The sequence below is a fragment of the Ischnura elegans genome, chromosome 10 (assembly GCF_921293095.1).
Source record: "Ischnura elegans chromosome 10, ioIscEleg1.1, whole genome shotgun sequence".
NCBI classification, from domain to species: domain Eukaryota; kingdom Metazoa; phylum Arthropoda; class Insecta; order Odonata; family Coenagrionidae; genus Ischnura; species Ischnura elegans.
In genome coordinates, this window is record NC_060255.1 from 82,404,889 (window position 1) to 82,422,868 (window position 17,980).

Below are 17,980 nucleotides of genomic sequence, written 5' to 3' on the forward strand. Positions count from 1 at the left end.
TCGGTCAGCTCGGAGCGTCCGCTTTGGGAGGGAGGAAGGATGGAGATGTTCTAGCGGACCACTGGGGGATTAGCGGGTGGCGCGGGGTAGGATCACATTCAGAAATACATGCACACCATACTCCCTTGTCCGAAGTGTAGTGGAGGGGAAGGAATGGGGTGTGGATAATCACATGACGGAACCACTCCTTCAGAGAAACGGGATGAAACTGGATTCGGGCCACACCATTCAGGCTTTCGGAGAAATCTAGAGCAAGGATCACAATATTAAGCATTCATGGGAACACGGTCATCAACACGAAGTACATTTGCATGCTATCTCGTATGCAGGCACTTTTGGTGGTAATGAAAGGCTAGAGGAATGATGCATGGCTGCATACACGATGTGTAAATGATATCTAAAATCCTATCTCCGTGTGACCAGTGATATTCTTATGGTTTATGGTGGCTCGTTTCAAAAACAGATTGTGGAAAATTACGAAATTGCCTGCAATTTTGACGCCCTCCGAAGGTTGAAAACGGAATGAATTAATTTGGAATTGAAAATCAATTACTTTCAAATCAAAATAAAATTTAAATTCTAGACCTTTACTCATGTATTTGTGAAAAGAGACGAAATATGTACACGAAAAACATGAGAAATCAAAGGATTAATGGAAAACTTAGATGTTTTTCAACTTAAACGTTTTAACAAGTTCCTTCCATCGTATAGCGGGCTCTTTTTATCATATTCAAGCATAAATTTCGTCACTACATACGTGGTGCAACTCAGCTCAAAACGAATTTTAACGATTGCAGAAAATACCATGATAAGAAAACTGAACTTTGGGGAAAACTCGTGCTTAAAGTTTATTCGAAAATAAATTTCTCGTACAGGAATATTGTTTCTAAGTCATACTCTATTTTTAAAAATCCAGGAGTGTTGAGATTACTAGCTTGATTAATTGATGACTATGAGGTTTGCCAAAAAATATCAGATTCTGAACTTAAAAAATGTTTTCTTCGCAATTACAGCGAACACTAGGGCAGAAATTATGAAAAAGGAAGTTAAAAAATTACAAATTGGAATGACTTTAATTAATATAAAGGTAAAAGGGAATAATGAAGGGAATAATTTTGGATGCTAGACTTCAGGAGGTTGAAGTTACCGCGCACAAGTAGCTCGGATCTAGAAGCTCTCGCAAGTAGCAAGTAACTAGAAATGCTAAGCTAAGTTGAAAAACTTGTGATTGTAAAATGGTATAAGTTTACCAAATAGACCAAATATCTTTTGAAGTTCCAAAAGTAGTTGTGTACCTGAACACGGCCCACTACGTTTCATAGACTAATTAATTATTTTATCCCCGAATAAAACTTAAATCCTCTTTATTTCTCAGGAGCAGATTACTGAGCGTCAAATAATTTACGTCAAAGTTCAGCGATTATTTCATCACTCATGTCGAGAACGAGCGCTGTAAAATTTTACGGTCAATATACCTATAAAACAGGGAATGTCAATCTTAATTAATACGTTTATAAAGAAGCAACCATCAAAATACAACTTTAAAAGTTATTTAGAGACGTTACAAAGTAGTACCACGTATCTCCTAAGCGTATGATAAGGAAAGAAGAAGCAGAAGTACCTCTCTTCTCCTCTCGGTAAAATGACCTCAATATACTTATGCTAATGAACAGTTAAAGTGTACCGGATTTTTTTAATTTTTAGTGTGAATAGGAAATAAAAGTAGCGATATACAGCCCGTAAGTATTCTATGATACGAGTGAAGGTAAAATTGCGTTTATATTTCCTTCTTTCGTTCGTAATAATAATTTCAGTAACGGACAAGTAATTTTCGTTTTTTGTAAATTCGTTGTTATAGCTTTGCTGGAGAAAATCCCTTCGATAGTATTAAGTAATTGAAATAAACAGACATTTTCACCGGCAATGATAGATTTGAGTTTAGTAAATTTAACTCTTGCTCGGGGAAAATTTCTCAAACTTTTCACCGGAAATGATAGATTTGAGTTTAGTAAACTTAACTCTTACTCGGGGAAACTTTCGCAAACTTAAATTAGGCTAACAAATATTTTTAAGAAACTATTGATGAATTACAGTTAGTCAATGAAATTCTATGCATGGCGGCGTAATTTTCATGTCTCTAACGTTTATCAAAAGAATACCGTAAATCAGTATATACTTACCGTTTTCCCTTTTAAAAATTCAACAGCTATTATTTTAGCACAGAAGGTAGAGCAAAGAAAAATATAATACACGAAATCCATCGGAAAACGTATGGTCGTACGTGTATACATCATGAATTAGTACATTAATGCGACACTACTGCCCTGCAGGATTAAGATCGAACGATAAGGAGCTGATTGTCTTGCGGATCCATTTCTCTAATACCCTCGCATGTAACCATCTGTACGAGACTCCCAAGGATAAACTCTTACAGCTCAATTACCTCGTGAGCTTGTCCCTCGGAGGATTCAGTTCCACACCGCTGCATCTGTGCTTGTCCTGCACAAATCCCGTCCGGCAGGCCGGGGTGCCACTGACACTTGAATTAGCAACGGCACACTTGAAGTGGTTTGCTTTTGACTTGGACGGAATATCGTCCGTGATTGCTCGGGAGAGCTATATTAATCGGCGGGAGGCCACGATGAAAGCTTAACTCCCCCGGAGACGTTCATGAGGAGCGTGATTGAGCATTCACTAAGACCAATTCATGACACAAAGGGTCATAATACTGCACTGGTTATGACTATAGAAGCTGTAAATACACAATGATTTCGGTTTTCTTCCAATATAATTTATGACGACCACTGACCACTACCACTCCACTAACACAGCAACAAAGAACTTATAACATCCATGCGAAATTTTCTCTAGGTTAATGATGAGCTATTTCCATAGAAAAGGCATCGACGTGCATCACTGTGTACGTCTCTTTTTATTCTCGTCCGCCGAAAAATTTTGGCCGGTAGTCAATTTCTCTGGGTTTTTTTTATATCAATTTTTCAATTAAGTTTTGAGAAAAGCCATTGACTGAAACATTTTGTTTAACAGTGGTGATTTCCTTATTGACTTCATGTCTACGTGGTGTAGACAGGAAGAAGCTTTATGGTCTGGAAGAAAGAATATTGAAGTCCTTAAAAGAATGGTAAAGATGATAAAAGTAATTTTACTTAAGACTTGATATGTGAGTGCCATAGGAGCGATGTTTTAATAAATTATGCAACAACCACCGTGAATTAGACTCTAGAGAGGAGTTTAAATTTTTAAAAATTATTGAGGGTCAGGTTAGCACTCTGATAAAGGAATATCTTTACCCATCCTATTCGGGCGTCCGTTTCGAAATTCATCTTTTCCTCCGTTAGGCAACTAGGTAACAGTAAAAAAGATAAATACATTATAATTTACGCCTGAAGACGACGATTACTCATCAAAATCCGGGTCACTCTATGTAAATAAAAGTAGTGGTATAGGTAAAATTTAACTAAACAAGATATCTTATAATGGAATAATACGCAGTCGAGTATGAGTAAGTGAATTTTATTTTAAATTAATTACGTTTTTTTAATTCTCGAATAACTTGATATTGAATTTCCTGGCAAAGTTTGGTATCAATTAGATTTGGGTGGCTGCAGTCGCACAGTACAAAGATTGTCCTGCACCAATCAATGGAGATACGATACGAATACGATTGGTAGATATATTTCAAATCCTGTTCCAGCTTTCCTGGTTACCACCCAACTTCAATATTTAGACAGTGAACCGGAGAACCAGCATCTCGGGATAGGAAAAGAGCTTATTGGTTATGATGAAATCACCGCGAGTGGTAATATATGACCAATACGATTCTTTTTGATATTTTCAAATTGAGAAGCATCGCATTGGTCAAGGAAAATTGTTAAAATTCACTATGCAGTGAGTACAAATAAAATAACAACAGCCAGTGAATGTAAGCCAAACCATATTGGTGGGAAGATTAAACATGAATGTCAAGTTGCGTTCAAGTGCATAATACCAAAGGGAGGAAAAATAAAAATTTTAATTGAAGTAGTTTCCTCGAAGTTTATTTTTTTGGCATATTACTTTAATCATAACATAAGCCTCACACCACAATTTTTGCTATCAATTTTAATGGACTTAGACTTTGTTTCTTTTCATAGACAAAAATAACCTCCATAGTACGGGTTAATATCAAGAGAAATTTGAACTTTCCCCAGATACGTCGAGCTACTCCATTTTAAGTTGCTGTGAACATACAGATTAAAATTGTGCAACTTTAAGAAATTTTAATTTCCATTACTGAGTCAGGTTAAGCTGTCGTGAATCAGGATTTCGGGAGTCAGACTTTCGAGACTGCACTAATCTACATTTGTGTTTTGGTGCTAAAATCATTCAAATCACCAGAAATAAATCTTGATCGATAAATTATGTTAAGCACTGTCAACTACTATCCTCCATTGCTCATTATTTTCACAACTATGTTGAGGTTTATACCTACATCACCGTCTCGGGTGGAACCGATATGTTGAGCCGAAGCACCAAAATTTCGCGAATGGAAAAGTTTTCCGAGATATAATTATTCTACATATGCAATTTTAAAAGCCTTTTCGATTATTAATTCCTTTGAATGGTGTCCTGGTTTATCATATTTAAAAAACTAATTGATTTCATAACAGTTTTCATATTTATCTAATTATTTTCTCTAAATGTATCATTGCATCAATTATTATTCCCATATTAAGGGTGTGTATCAGACTATGTGTGTGGAATCAGCATTTTCAAATGAAAAAGTAATGTATTGGCAATTTGTTCATCACCACGAACGTAAATACAAAACCACCATGATGCGTTTAAAACTGTAATCTCACAAGTCCATGAAAAAAAATTCATTGTGAAGTCATCAAGAAAAGCATTTGAATCAGGCAACCTAAGCAACAACCCATTTAAGACAGAATAATTAAGATAAGGTCCTAATTGATTCCAAACGCATGCAACCGAAGAGGGGAATAACCAGAAAGCCAATTAAAATTGAAAAACTCCGAAGCCGGGTTTTCGTCTGTTTGGACAGATCAATTCAACTGCTCCACACATGATACATGAATTAATCATAGGATCAGCCCTACCTTGGGAAGGAAACTTAGGGTCAATCACATTACCCGAAACCATTTCTCTGCGGATTTAGGCAAACCGATCTCCAAGATTTTATTATTCTAAACCTGATACTATTATTGGCTTTCGGATTAACTCCGCCTTGGAAAGATAGCCTGGGTCTCTCAAATTTGAAATAATATTGGATTGTACAAAAGTTTCAGCGTTTATCTTGCAGCAAAAAATTTGTACAGCACCTAAATTTTCTTTGAGAGCCAAGTATCTATATTTCAATGGGAATCAGTATTCCGCGAGCGAGGAGAGACAAACAGATCCAAATATCTAAGATTTTATTATTTTAAATTGTATCCAAAACCATTTTCTCTGCGGATTTTGAGGCCGGCTAGATCCCCAATATTTTTTTTTACTCTACATCCGATACTGTAACTGGTTATAGGATTATCTCCGCCTTCAAAGGGTAGTCTGTCATATTTGAAAAAATAATGGATTGTACAAAGAATTTCATATTTGAATGAATCTCGGGTATCATAACGGTTAAGGTTCTCCATATATCCCTCCGACGTTTCTATTTCGATTCCTAAATACCTGAGAACGATGAGGCAACTCGCTCATCAAAACGTCGGAAGGATATATGTAGAACCTTAACCTGTATGACTTCCGAGAATTTATCACAGCCATAGTTCTCCGGAAAAAAAGACATTATGTTTTAATATTTATCTTGTAGCAAAAACAAACTGTGCAGAACCAAATTTTCCAGCAAGCACCAAGCATTCAACGGGAACCGGCATCCTCGCGAAAGTGGAAAAGGAACGTATTGGCATGATGACATCGCCGCGAATCGGAAAAAATATAACCACCGCGATGCGTTTAAAATTGAAATCACACGCACGCAAGCGACGGAATGATGGGCGGCGGCTCGTAAGGGGGTGGGGTGAGAGGAGAAAAGTGATGTGGGGAGATTCGAAGGCCTCGTGGAGGGGGAGGGTAGCGTAAATGGGGAAGAGTGATGGACTGTGACGGATTGAAGAGGCAGCGCATTCCGATTGGCTGGGCACTGTATGGGGAGGAGGCGTTGGCCGGAAATAGACAGAGGGGGTGTGAGGAGAGGAGGGAAATAGGCGCAGAAATGGGGTGGGGAGGAGAAGTTATTCCCACCGGAGTGTCTCCGACTGTGCTAGAACGCGACTCAGCTCGTTACCACGCTGAGAACGTGTCTAGTGGACCAAGTTAAGGACTCCTGTCTCCTCAGCAAGGCGTCTACGCGGTGTCTAAAACTCTAAATATACGATACACCTACCTGTAAAATTCTTCGATACAACTTTCATATCAAACGCGTTTTGATCCATTATCTATATTTATACAGCATCATTATCATTATCTATATTTTTACAGCGTACAATACTTAAAGTTATGACAACCGTGTTTTGGAAGTAATTTTATAATTTTCCATATTTATTTTTGGCAGGAATATCAAATTTAGCATACTTAAACGCCATATATCTTACCGGCACGCAATTTTAATGAAAAAAAACAGAGGGACCAAACTGAATACTAAAATCGTGATGTGCTACAGCTGAATTCCAACAAATAAATGTTCGGTGCATATCCTGTCTTTTAACGTAAGAAAAAAATTCAATACAAGTATTTTACCGTTAACAAGGTACTTAGGTGCAAAAGTATAAAATCATTCCTTTGTTATTTGAATCACTCTCTCACAGAACATTGTCTTTTCACTACTAAGATCGGCATTTCAAGTTTTCTCATCCATGACATGGTATGCAATAAATATTTAATAACAATTTCTGAAATAAAGCAATAGTAGTATAATATTTTTAAAAAACTTTAATATCCTCAGGAAATATTTATTCCAGCAATGCGATCCTTCAGCTCTAGAAATACTAAAAGGTATTTATTAATTAGTAGGAGAAGTTCCAGGAAATGTCAGCAACGACACTATAATTCAATTATTTAAATTGACATTCCGTACTGAGAGAATTTTCTGGCAACTTATAAACGATGACGGAAAATATTTACCTCTAAATTCTAATAGTTTGTGAACTTATATCAAAGGTGACACATAACAATTAAGATGAAGTTGTGCTTGCTTGTACCACGTTCACTAATATAAATGAGAAAGACATTTCAATCACAGCATTTCTGCGGTAACTAATAAAATCGGCAATTATTTTAGATTTAGCTTCGTATTGGCTAAAGTGAAAATTTCCGGCAAAATAAAAATCAAAATTGATTATAATGACATCAAAGAATATATGATAACATTATTCCAAGATTTTTGTCCTTCAAAATATATTTCTTGAATTGATTACACGCAATAGTATTACTTAAAGGACACAAAGCAAGATTTCAATAATTATTCGCAAATAAAATTACAAACGGAAATAAAGTGCAAAGTCTCTGTGATTTCTAAAACGTGCGTTTTCATGTATTCCTTTTTTTAGATCCTAGTTGTCTTAGCAAAAAAAAACAATAATCAGAATAAATTGTTGGATCTCTCCCTGACTTTTCGATCGCACGTCAAAGTCAACAACCGTGACCACACAGCGTTCCAAGGTGATTCAATTCAATTCTTCCTCACAGAGGATCTTCTTCATTTTATTATTTTTAGTGCCTTTTTTAGTTGGCCCAACGCCACGCTTAGGCAGTTCGGGGGCGAGAAAAATAACCAGCCTCCCCCGCCGTTTGAAAGTCATAATAATAAAACCGAGGACGAGTTGCCTGGATTTATTCTGTGCGTCATCTTTTTTTCAGAGGGATGAGTTTTAGGAGGCGTTGGAATAAAAAGGGCTCAAAAGAAATGGAGATAACATTCTGAATTGGGTACGCGTGAAAAGTATTCACTTACGAGGAAAAATACATGAACTAGGTCAATGATGATTAATATTTTGATACAACGAGATTAAATTGTAATACCTATGTTGTACGTGTCATCAGTCACTCAGTAAATGAACCCTAAAGTTATTATGGATAGGTGAGGGCACAATTCTCTCCACACTAAGCCACGGAGCATGTGAATTAAACACATTCAGGGCAGGACGGAACTTACTCTCCCAGGGTCATCACTTACTTCGAGAATTTGATTTGAGAAATTGAATACATAATTATGCATAATTTTCCGGCCTGGGTGGTGGATGGGTCCTCGTCCTCACCTGCCAACCCAAAAGTCGCGGGTTCGAGTCCCGCCTGGGTAAGTTACCCTTTTCAGGGCGTGGATGTTTTTGCACGTTTGATTGTTATATGTTATCTGAAGCCCCGATGCCCCGAAGGCCGAATAGTGCTGTTTTCGGAGGTGTGGATATAAATAAAATAAATAAATAAAAATATCTTTTAATAGGGTAGAGAGGTAGTTATGCAATAGCAAAATAAATTCTTCCAAAAGACTTCAACGGAATTTACACCAAGATTTCTTTGATGAATAGTCAAGCTCTTCACCAATTTGATTATCATGCTCCCTCAGTGCCTAAGCCTTTTACAAAATAATACAACAATATCATCACTCATGGTTGGTTTGTGTAACTTCCTCTAGGCTGTCTACCCAAGAAACAGAAAAAGAACTCATATATTTATTACCTTATTAGAACTCACATTGCTGATTTATTGCTGATTTAATAGCTCCAAATCCTGAACAACAGACTTTAACAATATTTATTTCATTAAATGTTACCCGTCAAATCTTGTCATGACACTCAAAATTCCTTGTTCACATTGAACTGAAAAATATAAATGTTCTTCGAGGTGCTTTCATAACTGCTAACTGGATGAATATCATAGTGGATTTTAAGTACCGAATCAGTAAAAAAATCCAAAAAAACTGCAAAGTCCTACGCTTCATGTTCATAATAATAGATTTTTCGTTTAAACTTTTCAAAAATCCGTAATGTTCTTTCATTTTTTTTAATGTATTTAAGCAATTTCACGTCAAAATATTATTAATGCAACATAAGAGCAATCATTCTCAAAAGTCAGTTCGCGATCCTGGAGATTCTGGGCATAATACCAATTTCGAAAGTTTGATTCAAATATCGTTGTAGCCACAGTACAGCTAGTTGCTAACACTCCATACCTACTTTAGCTTCCACTAAACATTCATGAATAGCACATATGGTAGCTGAATTACCTAATTATACCTGGAAATCGTGCGGACCGGAGTACTCTTCAGTCAGATACGGCGATATGACAACAACTCCACCGAACTAATTTTGTGGATTCCAGCACGAATGTATCAATTGACATCATCATCTGCAACGTTAAATATGTCAATGCACTTGCCCCATTTGCGCAGATAACCCCGTAATCTCACCTAATTGCTTTCCCGGATAGAGCATACAAAGAGAAGCAAAGGGGTTCCTCTCCATGAATATTCCAAAATATGCTTTCCTCGCTAAATTCATCGACTGAAGATAAAAAATTTAGACTTCCCAGAAAATTCAGGAAATTGAATTAAGTAACTGAATTATGCAGGGGTTTTACGTAAATGTTGGTCTTAAGATTGTAAATTGTCGATTCAAATTAGAATATATTGTTATAATAATTTTTATTCAAAGACGAAATTCATGCTCACTTTGCCATAGGAGTCGTGGATAGAATTTAAATGCCACCACATTGCCATTGGAGATATAAGCAGCCGAATTCTGAAATAGAAGTCAAATGACGTTATTTATGTGTTGCCTCGCTGAAGTTACAAAAGCCACAAGTACCACAATCGGCTATAATTAAAAATTATTTACATAGCATCAAACATTCATTTTTAAAATTTTATCTTTATCATTATTCAGATATTTAGCATCTATAATGCCATTTATAGATGCGAATTTATTTTAAATGTAATAATATGTGGATTGGATTTTCATTAAAACAATCAGGCAGCAAACGAGTTTTCTAACAAAAATCCAAGTGTGGCTCAATAAATCCGGGCACTTGCATAATTTTGTTACTTAGGTACATCCCTCTCTCCTTCTTTCCTTATTTCGAACACTCAACTTTCAGCCAGTGAAAGTAATGTTGCACCAAGTTACAGCCAAAGAGGACTTTTTTTTTAATATTCCAAAATATGACTTCGCAGCCTCATTCCATCGATTGGCGTTTAAAAAACGTAAGGAGTCCAAGTTATATTCCATGATAATGCAAAAAAATCATACTTTTACGTTGGGTTTTAGGGAGATGCTTATTTAATCATTCTAAAGAATAAAAACACTAAAATATGAGCATCCTGTAAACAAAAAGGTAGTTTCCAGTTCTTTACACAACTGCAATAACTTTGATTAAGTCTAAATCTTACCTCGTTCCCATACAAATAATTGCGTTATTAATATTAAAATGCATAAATTGAAGTCGAACGATGATGGTTGCAAAAAAATAGCTGGTTCTAGGGTAGGCCTACGCAGCCCAAAAAGCCTTGCCTCCTTCTTGACTCGATTAAATTTTCTGATAGTAATAGACGTAAATCTATGACTCTGCAATCCCTAATTATTCATGAAATTTATCACATTTTGGGCTAGGAGCGTCATCATCATGCTCATCAGGGACAAAAGGGTACAAACACAGAGTCATGCACCTGCAACTGGGTTTGTACCTTCTTTTGTCCCTGATAATGACATTCACCTCGAAACTATGGTCGATCAAATATTTAATGTGGAAGTACGAATTCATATCTTTACATAAGTTTCGATAAAATCTCATCAATACTTTGAGCATTGAATGGAGTATTTATTTTTCTTAAATTTATTTCCATGAAAGTTATTTGTTTTACAATACATGAATGACAATATTTCGCAAGTAGTTGCTCAGTAACAACAACACTACCTTCACAATATTTCTTGCACCGCTAAATAAATCTATGCAGTTGCTCTGCGTATCCTTATTGTACTTTTAAGGCAAATACGTGTTATCCACGAAAGAAAGTTTTTTTTCGACAGTACTTGAATGAATAGCGTTTGCAATGAGTTGCTCAGTACCAAAAGGAAACTCATTCATCTCTTATATTTATTTCTGGCACTGCTAAATAAATTCATGCAGTAACTCCCTTTTTCTCAAATTTTTTTTTCGCTTTCCCCCTACTCTATTCCCTTACCCAGCCACGGATAACCAACCTCCTGTAATGGTTCCCCATGGCGCCTTAATTGTTAAATTCTGCAGCAGCCAATTTGCGAGAGATTTCGTGCGTGAGTAATGCATACACAGAGGGAATGGCGTAGGTAGTGATACAGAGGAATGGTTGGAGAGAGCGAGGGACTAATACCACAGTTGAGTAAACAGTTTGGTCGGAGATAACCCTCGTCCGACGCGAGCGAGTAGCCCGTTTCAATTCAAATTCATAATTTTTCAATTTCCCCCCGAAATGACCTCCCTCAAAAGGATTTTTGCTGAACATTTGCGGTCATGGAAAGAGATGATAACATGCATACAAGCCTCTCTTGACTGCTTCGAGAGCCAGTGTAAGCTTTTGATGACGTTCTTATCTCCCGAGCTGCCTGAAACCGGAGCTGTCTGATTATCAACTTTTCAAAATAGTTTAAAATTAAAATAGCTTCAAATTCTCGAATTTTGAGGTATAACTGGTAAGAATAAACTTTCTTCATAAAATATTCACTCGCAATTCACTGCGATGCGATCACAGATCTATGAACTGCTTATCAGATAAACGCATCAGCTACATTGAAATATAGTTTTCAGATGAGGGGTCAGGAGTTCTACCAATGGGCAAGCCATGTCGAGAATTTTATCCCCTGTTGTCAGGTCTTAGCTTCCACGCATGGAGCTGTGGACAAAATTAGAAATAACGAGCAGTATTTAATTAATAGGTAAAAAAAATGGTCTATTGTCTTCGCAAAAGATTTCAGCAATGATATGATTAACATGGCATTCTTATCTATCGAGTTCTTTGTTGAAATGGAATGGTTCCAATCGTTAATTCTTCACAGCGTTCTGACTTATATTTTATGCATTCCTCTTGAATGATGGCATGTATAAATGAGAACATTGGCTGCTTTAGGGGAGAGAGCACGGGGGTATGTGCCCCTCCCAGAAGTTTATAAATAGAAAAGATTTTTAATACGGTTATCACTACGTTCGCTTTGTTTTGTGCATTAAGGAGCATATACCATTTAATTTGATATTAATAACTTTTATATTAAAATATAAGAGAATATTTCAAGCAGTAGCTGTTGTATGTTGTTTTTAATCTCAAATATAAGGAGACCGTTTGCCTGTCAGAACCTTTTGCCACCCCCCGCCCTCCACTAAAAAATCCTGGATCCGCCCTTGAATCCCTCCATTTAAACGAACACTTGGCCTCTCCAGAATACGAACCTGGTTCTACCAATGGTTCTTTAATACTGCTTACCAATGGTTCTACTTGCAATGGGTACCACTTGGTAGCAATGGTTACCACTACCAATGGTTCTACTTATAGTTCTTCCACAGCAAGATTCTCAGGTAATTCACAGGAATAAAACTCTCTTTTTGAGCTAATTTAGAAAACACTTGTTCTCCTAATTGCAATTTTTTACCCCCACGAAATAACTGAATTTTACTTAATACAGAATCTTTAACCTTTATCATCTCTTCACCACTCATTTCTTTTACGTGCTTTAATATCTTCCCTAATATTTCTTCTTTACTTACCCCTTGTCTACTTGGATCCACAATTAAATTTGCTATTGTATATGTAACTGAATAGTCTACAAAAATAGAGGAAATAGATTCTTCTCTTTCAAATTTTATGTGCTTTATCCATGTAGTAATTGCCTTTCTCGAAATGCAACATATTTTTGCTACAGCTGTTATACTGTGCTTTTTTGCTGCAATTACAGCATTTAGTTTTTTTGCAACATGCGCATTATTTCTTACTCTCTTTAGCATCTCTTTTGCTGATTTCACCACTTTTTCATCTAATAAATCCAGCTGATCCGAGGTTGGAAAGTCGGTTAAGCCAAATGGTGAATTTCATTTTTTCTTATCATAATATCACATTCTGATGCCTATGCTCGTAACCATGAGCAAAAGTAATAGTAACGGTGCTTGGCACAAAATAGGAGGCAAATAGAGGATTCTAGATCAAATTTGTTAAAGTAGTATCATTAACTGTTAAGAATTATTTAAATAATTAATAAAGGCCTGAAAAATATTGAGTCAGATGTATACAGTGATTCATTGCAGTGAATATTACATGAATACTTATTATAGGGTACAGAGAGAGCATTGGATTCATAAATACATCATTATAAGACGAGGTGTATCAATGCCTGTTACATAGTGTGGTAAATTAAAGCCAAAGTAGAGCGTTGAATAACAGACACAGATGCAAGGAGTTAAAATCAAATTCTTCCGGGAGCTCTGGCAAGACTAGCCTTTAGCCGTTCCAACACCCAAAGAAATTCGAGACGGACAAGAAATAACACAAGCCATGTGTCTCATTCTCCCAAGCCCCACACATCTTGAACGCCTTTACTGCATACATATCAAGCGACAATTGGGAAACTGTTAGGGTAAACAAATGTTATGTTACCTGATGTCGCCTGGTGACACAAGTACAACAGCGCAATACAGGAAGATAAGAGCAGAAAATTTCTTCTGGATAAAATTAATTCGAATTTACTAATGCATTTATTTATCTACGCAATAAATTTGCCATCCACGTTCAATTTTTGCATTGAATTATAAATGCTTAAAATTTCATTTTGTTTTTTTGCGTATCTATTGTTCGAGATTGCATCCCAGATTTTTCTCCGCAAACCCTAGACATACTGGTGTGATGCGTCCATGAGTAGAGAAGGAGTGCGCGAAGGTGAAATTTTGGAAAGTGCCATTGCAGCACCAAAAGCGAGGTACAGTTCCTTGGATGACTAGCCGAGCATAAACGAATGAATACTAACCCCCAGTTCCCATATATGGAGGTATTGAGCTACAGTTGATAATTGGAACGAGAATGCAAAAGAAATTAAGTGCCGTTAGTATCCTCTTCCAAATGCCTAGGGATGTATATTTCACATGCATTCAAAATTAAAACCCATTCTTATTTGTACCACGAAGATTTTCTCCTTAAGGCCTTGACCTATAGGTAATTTCTCATATCTATCCCCTGTGGTAGGAGGTATTGATCTCCAGTTGATAATTTGAACGATAATACAAAATAAATTAAGAGCGTTGAGTATCCTTTACCGAATGCGTAGGGGTGTAGGCACATTGCACATGCATTCAAAATTAAAACCAATTCTTGTAAGTACCGCAACAATTTTCTCCACTCAGCCTTGAAACTATCTGTAATTTCTTATTTTTATCCCATCACAAGAGTTAAAACTATTGCCATATACATCAAGGGCTCGAGAGTCCACTTCGTGGAATAGTGACATGATAGATTCAAAAATAAAACATTGTTAAATTGCACGAAGTATTTATCGACACCTTTAGCGGTTTCAAACGTTTCAGGTCATTATCAACAGGTAAGAATAAAATAAATAGTCAGGGTGGTATATGTGTACACATTCGTTTATTTATCAGATATTTGTTATAAGGAATTTGAAAACTCATCGAATATTTCACTTACATTTAAAGAGCTCAAGTTTGAGCAATAGGAATAGTCTATCTACGATTGAATGAAAGATATAACTGTGGGGTTTGTGTAACACAATAAAAATATGCAATAGCACAAAAGGCTACATGCTTTCAAATCACCGGCTATACCAATTGAAATAACGTGTCATAAATTAACGATTACACTGGACGACCCGCATTATTTCGGATTGTTGTTATTATTCTCGAAATTACAAATGCAGCAGGCATTATACTACAATAAATAGTTTCATATTCTCCTTCAACCTAGCGTCGACGCTTTGTTCCCCAAAATATAGCTTACTGCGCTACTAATTATCTCCATCTCGATATCGGTCAACAATTAACGGAACCAACAACAAAGGACGTGTTTCAGACCAGCAAATCTGATAGGTGCGCTAATGAAAGCCAAAAGTGGGCAATGGCAATAATAATGTTTTCGGACTTCTCTGATTGGCATGTTTCCAAAATTTGAATGGAATTCTGAAGGACTTTCAATCTGCTTGACAAAAAAAGGCATGCTCTGATCATTGAGCCGAACAGCGATTTGATGCAATTAGATCCTAAATCAGGGTCCGAAGCAAGCTGAATTTCATTTGCATGCAAACATGTCATCGGCATCGGACTGTGAGAAAAAGGATTACCACGAGGCGCACATTTGCAGATATGAAATCATTAATTTGGCCCATCCTTTTCAGAAAAAAACAACATCAATGTTTTTTATGACCCACAATATATGCTAATGGAATGCGAGAGATGGATTGGTATGAGTGGATAACGAGAATTCAAAGGAGGGAGAAAGAGAGGAATAATGTGAAAATGGAAAGAGAGTAAAATGATATTAAAATGAAATGACACTTGGTGTCTAAAGAAAAGTGAAAAATAGAGAGATTTTTAGCAAAAACTGTCCAAAGTGCGTGATTAGTTTATAAATCAAATAGTTGTAGAAATAAAGGTGATGAATATAAAACTTGATGAATCTATCTGCATCTTGGAGGTAAAGGACACTGTGTCCGTTTTCCTAACTTTTCAGTAGAGTAGTTTTAAGATTTTTTTACGATTTTATCGGTATTTACTAGAAGATAAGGTTACCATACAAACCAAAAAGTGATATGAAATGTTATAAACTTGCAACTTAACCTTCTAGGAATTATTGATTACATTTTTAAAATAGTAGGTAGGTAAAATAAAATGCATAGGTATAGAACTTTCTGCATGCATACGCTTAATAGAAATAGTGATGAGATATGTATTCATTGTCTTCGAGTTCCTTAGGTATTTTACCTTTGCGATTGAACAATATAGGAAAGAACAACCATGAACTATTTAAAATATTTGTAATTTTGACAGAGTCAACCTGCTATTTTGGATGAGCCGTTAGGTTTAAAAGGTGCCCGGATTATCCCAGTCAAGCTCTAAAACATAAAATTCGGTACGTTGATATAAATGGAAGAAAAAGAAAAATAGGCTTATGACTTTGATTGCGCTATTGATCTTAACGCCACCCAATACCTACAACGGGTTTCGTATGGTGGATTGACCGAAGAATTTCGCTGCAATATAAGCAAGTTAACTCGTCGAACAATCATTTATAAACAAATAATAGATGGCATATCGATAATGCAGTGGTCTATCCATGGGATACATAGGCCACTGAACCAAACGGTTATCTGTGATGATTTCTAGACTTAGTAATTGGAGGATACCGAGTATTGAGACTCTCTTTACATGGGGAGAGGGTGGCAGCTCAACTTCATAGGAGCAAAGGCGGAGACCACAGTGGTCGTTACAGCTACACGCACTCCACTAAATCCACCAAGTGAAGAGGGAGGCTCGGGCAAATTTGGAGCTTACCAATGACCATTAAACTCGACGGATCTTGCGCAATGTCACATAGGTGATCATGTGAATGTAGTAAGAGCATGTTTAAATATTGCTCGGATGATTCCATGAATCCGAAAAACATGAGAATCCGAAGTGTTCACCTTGTACATTGTGAATACCTTGCAACTGTAAAATCAGACTTTGCATTCTTGCAAGAATAAATCCAATTAATCCTAAATATTTCAATTATCCTCATTAAATGAATGCACATCTCCACAGTAAAACAATTGAGAATTGGCCTTATCTACTTACTGGTCAATTCCAACTATTTAAACAAGTGTTACAGCAGCAAGGCCCAATCAATCAGAAGAGGGGTTATTTCATATTCGTCAAAAATATGGCCAAACTGATACAAATCAATGGTACATGTCCATGAACGTGACTTTCGATATATTTCTCCGATTTTTAATAGTGGAACATTCATTATACCCAAAAACCACCCATTATTGTACATTGAACTGAAATTGTGTGCGATTTCAGGAACTTAAGGGGTGTTTAAATGAATTAAGACTTCCTTGAAAAACCAATGTCACAAGAATATTTCTGATGACAAAAATGAAGTCAATCAAAATATGTGAGGTGATATCTTTTATTGCCTCAGAGAAAATGTTTCATTCACGCATTAAACACAGTATTAAGTTAGTCACTTGGGAAAAAACGCCATTTTGGAGTTTCTGCTTCGAAGATTTACCGAATTTATTCAAAGTGTAAAGGAGTTGTTTCACGACCATCAAGCGATGATGCAAGCGTAATTTATTCATGATTATTCAAATTACCTTACACAAGACCATTAATCGCTCAAAATGACGATTAGCTACCACTTAGTTATCGCAGTAGTGAAAATATTTATCCCCGTTTTATCTAGGGGCACTAAAGCTTTGGTTTAAGGTGAGACGTAAGTAATTGCGAGAACGCTAGCTTTTTGCGACCACTCATTCCATCTCTGCGGTCAGCGAATCGTGGAGGTAATTGATTTGCGAGTTGCAGGAACCGCAGCGGAGCAGTCATCGGGAAAATTTCAATCATGATCTGCACTCATGACGTTACCACGAGGATGCCTTCTCGATCTCCTAGACGGAAGCCTATTAGACCACCCCGTGCCCCATTTGCCGTTCATGCGTGATCCTGAGAGGTGGGCAATATGTGACCTCAGTTAAGCGTCATTGGGTCGCCCCCTTATCGCCAGATATTGAGTAACTCAATCGGTATCTCAGACGTCTCGAATGACTCGCTGGAATTGAAACTTATCTAAGTCCTTATATCGCTGAGCCGGATTACCTTCACAGACGTTGCTCGGTGTAGGATAGTGCACTTATTTCGGTGTAATACGTGAGACCGATACTCCGGAAGGATATATTTCATCTATTTTATATCCCAAAATCACCCATAGTATAACAGTAGTGCAGTCTTTTTAAAGATATTAAAA